Source organism: Aphelocoma coerulescens, unplaced genomic scaffold (genome assembly GCF_041296385.1).
Source record: "Aphelocoma coerulescens isolate FSJ_1873_10779 unplaced genomic scaffold, UR_Acoe_1.0 HiC_scaffold_123, whole genome shotgun sequence".
Classification (NCBI taxonomy): domain Eukaryota; kingdom Metazoa; phylum Chordata; class Aves; order Passeriformes; family Corvidae; genus Aphelocoma; species Aphelocoma coerulescens.
The window spans coordinates 708,117-711,797 of NW_027183480.1; the positions used below are offsets into that span (position 1 = coordinate 708,117).

The following is a 3,681-nucleotide window of genomic DNA, read 5'->3' on the forward strand; positions in this document are numbered from 1 at the left end:
GTTCATGCACTGATGTTTGTCTGGTTTTCTTTATTGTAGCTGACTAAGAGATAACCAGCCCGGTGAAGGCACGAGCTTCCCGCATGGTGATGCAGCCTTCTTTTGCACCCGAGGCAGATTGACATCCCCAGACATCCAAGAGATAAGTTGAGACCTGTGACCCACAGTAGGGGTGAAAGCGGGGTGTTGAGTTGGGCCTCACCAGGAGGTATTTTTGAGTCAGACTTGGAGGTGGGGATACCCAAGAAGGGACCCCTTAGGCCTCATAAAGCTTAAGCCTTGCTTTTGATCACAGTGCCGAGGTGCGCAGGGCAGAGCAGTCCTGGTACATGTCACCTGTCTATTGTGCGTTCTCTGTCTTTTGTGCATCTCGTGTCACAGGTCTTTTGCCTTAGCCCTTTGAGATGCTTATCGCAAAGGCTGGGCATTATTCTTAGCATCTCTGTTCTTGGTGTTCCTCAGTGTGGTGCCGATACCATTGATCCTTTGACTCGTGATCTTGGAGGTGCGTCAGGATCACGTCTCTCTTCAACGATGTTGAGTCGAGTGTCTTTTCAGGTCTTGTTCTGAGCTGCATTGTCAGCTGTGCACTGCAATGATCCATTAGAGAGGATGAAGGCTATGTGAAGCTAGCTCGAGGATTCCACCCGTCCAGTTCTTGGGCATCCATCTTTGCGGTTCATGGAATATGTCCTTCTCTTATCATCATCTTCTGCCAGGGTTCTTGCAGCCTCGTTGGCTCACTGTCGGTCTCGCTGCCGTCATCTCATTGCTCATTTGCTTGGTCCTTGTGATCATCTAGCCCAGAGTTTTCCCTCCTTGTTGTGTCCCCTTGTTTGTCATCTTCTGTGTCACGGGTGCCTGAGTGGGTTTGGCCCAGAGCTGCTCTGCCCTGCTGCATGGTCTGGCATATAGATGTAATAGGGCAAGGTCAAGGGACTTGTAATTTGTAATGTAGGGTGTAGTTTGGCCTCTAGATGATAGTCCTAGATTGACACAAGATGGCTGGAGCTGTGAAGTTCTCATGCAGCACTTTGACTTTTGTCATCACTTTTTTGCAGATGCAGACGGATTAAATCTGTGGCAGAGCGCCCCATACCGTGTGAGGGGGTTCCTACAGGAAGGTCGGTCACTGTTTGTCTTTGCAGGGCAAGTGTAACTGGTGGCTGTGTTACAGCATTGTTCTTTGTCTTTGTTCTTAGGAGGTAAAGCCAGATGTCAGCAGTCAAAGTCAAGTGAACAAGGTAAGAAGTCACTGGTGGAAAGAACCACTTGGTATTCCTTGGGTGCCAAGTTCTGGTACAGCTCTAAGCATCCACTGTCATTTGTGTGTTTCAGGCGCTCCCCTTGTGTTACGCTGAAACTCCTCACCAACCGGCCGACGGACCCGTCTTGCCGCCCTCGTGAGTCCTCTGCACGTATCAGGGGACTCTGCAACGAAGCCTTTACATTTTCCATGTGAAGGTACCATCTGGGTAGCCTTCGGCAACGGCCAAGGAGTTGTGGCAAATCAGGGAGGGAGGGAGGAGGAGTGAGCGTCCACTCAAGTTTCAGCAATGCTGCAACTACTCGTTTCCACTCAACCCAGGCATACCATGCTATGATGGCATTGGCCTTGGAGCACGGCCAGAGCGTGCGGCCAAGGACCCGGGCCCTCTTAGAAGACGGTGAGTAGTGGAACTGTTGGGTTTTGGCTGACGTGCCACTAAGCTCGTGTACTGATGTTCGGTTGTCTTTATTGTAGCTGACTGAGAGACAACAGCCTGGCAATGGCAGCAGCTTCTGGGACAGAGAGAGGTGGCCTTCTTTTGCGCCCCAGGAAGATTCACATTCCCAGACGTCAGAGATAAGTTGAGGGGCTGCGACCCACGGAGGGAATGAAAGCGGGGCGTTGGGTCAGGGCTCTCTGGGAGGGAGTTTTGAGTCATCTTTGGAGATGGGGATACCCAAGAAGGGGTGCCTTAGCCCACATAATGGAAAAGTCTCACACTTGATCGCAATGTTGAGGTGCGCAGGGCAGAGCAACCTGAGTGCATGATGTGTCACTTGTCTATTGTGCATGCTGTGTCTTTTGGGCATCTTGTCACAGGTCTTTTGCCTCAGCCCTTTAATGTGCTTGCAGTCATGCTTTCTGCTGAGAGTTCTCTCTCCTCGTTGCATCCCCTTGTTTGTCATCTCCTGTGTCACGGGTGCCTGCATGGGTTTGGCCCAGAGCTGCTCTGCCCTGCTGCATACCCTGGCATATAGGTGTAATAGAACAAGGCCCAAGGCCTTTAAATCTGTAATGTAGGGTGTATTTTTGCCTCTAGATAATATGCCTAGATTGTCACAAGATGGCTGGAGCTGTGAAGTTCTCATGCAGCGCTTTGACTTTTGTCATCACTTTCTTGCAGATGCAGGCAGATTAAATCCGTGGCAGAGCGCCCCATACCAGGTGAGGGGGTTCCTGCATTAAGGTCCGTCACCTTTTGTGTTTGCAGAGCAAGTGTAAATGGTTTCTGTGTTACAGCATTGTTCTTTGTCTTTGTTCTTAGGAGGTAAAGCCAGATGTCAGCAGTCAAGGTCAAGTGAACGAGGTAAGAAGTCACTGGTGGAAAGAACCACTTGTTATGCCTTGGGTGCCAAGTTCTGGTACAGCTCTAAGCATCCATTGTCATTTGTGTGTTTTAGATGTTCTGCTTGTATTACATCAAAACCTCTCGCTGACCGGCCGACAGACCCAGCTTGCTGCCCTGGTGAGCCCTCCAGAAGCATTACGGGACTCCGCAACGAAGCCTTTACCTTCTCCATGTGAAGGCACCGTCTGGGAAGCCTTCGGCAGCGGCCAAGTAGTTGCAGTGAGTTGTGGAGGGAGGGAGGATTGAGGGCCCCCTCAAGTTTCGGCAGTGTTGCATCACCTTGTCTCCTCTTAACCCCAGTATACCCTGTGACAATGGCGATGGCATTGGCCTCGGAGCTTGGCCAAAGCGTGCAGCCCGAGGACCCCAGCCTTTTTAAGAGATGGTGAGTGGCAGAATTGACAGGTTTTGGCTGAGGTGCCGCTAAGTTCATGCACTGATGTCTGTTTCGTTTTGTTTATTGTAGTTTGCCAAGAGATAACCAGCCCGATGAAGGCATGAGCTTCCTGCATGGTGAGGTGGCCTTCTTTTGCACCCGAGGCAGATTGACATCCTCAGACATCCAAGCGATAAGTCGAGACCTGTGTCCCACAGAGGGAGTGAAAGCTGGGTGTTGAGTTGGGACTCACCGGGAGATATTTTTGAGTCAGATTTGGAGGTGGGGATACCCAAGAAGGGGCCCCTTAGGCCCCAGAAAGCTTAAGTCTTGCTTTTGACTACAGTGCCGAGGTGCGCAGGGCAGAGCAGGCCTGGTACACGTCACACGTCTATTGTGCGTTCTCTGTCTTTTGTGCATCTTCTGTCACAGGCCTTTTGCCTTAGCCCTTTGAGATGCTTATTGCAAATGCTGGGCATTATTCTTAGCATCTCTGTTCTTGGTGTTCCTCAGTGCGTTGCCGATACCATTGATCCTTTGACTCGTGAGCTTGGAGGTGCATCAAAACCACGTCTCTCTTCAGTGTCGTTGAGTCGAGTGTCTTTTCAGGTCTTGTTCTGAGCTGCATCGACAGCTGTGCACTGCAATGATCCATTATAGAGGATGAGGACTTTTAAGAATGTGAAG

The 3,681-nt window shown here is 50.7% G+C and overlaps 1 long non-coding RNA gene across 1 annotated transcript; it reads left to right on the forward strand.

Moving 5' to 3' along the window:
* The first annotated feature begins 2,697 nt into the window (after positions 1 to 2,697).
* Positions 2,698 to 3,223, forward strand: LOC138100642 (uncharacterized). The gene is made up of 3 exons (XR_011146866.1): positions 2,698 to 2,837; positions 2,919 to 3,003; positions 3,085 to 3,223. It is a non-coding gene; the product is annotated as an uncharacterized lncRNA (long non-coding RNA).
* Positions 3,224 to 3,681: the final 458 nt, after the last annotated feature.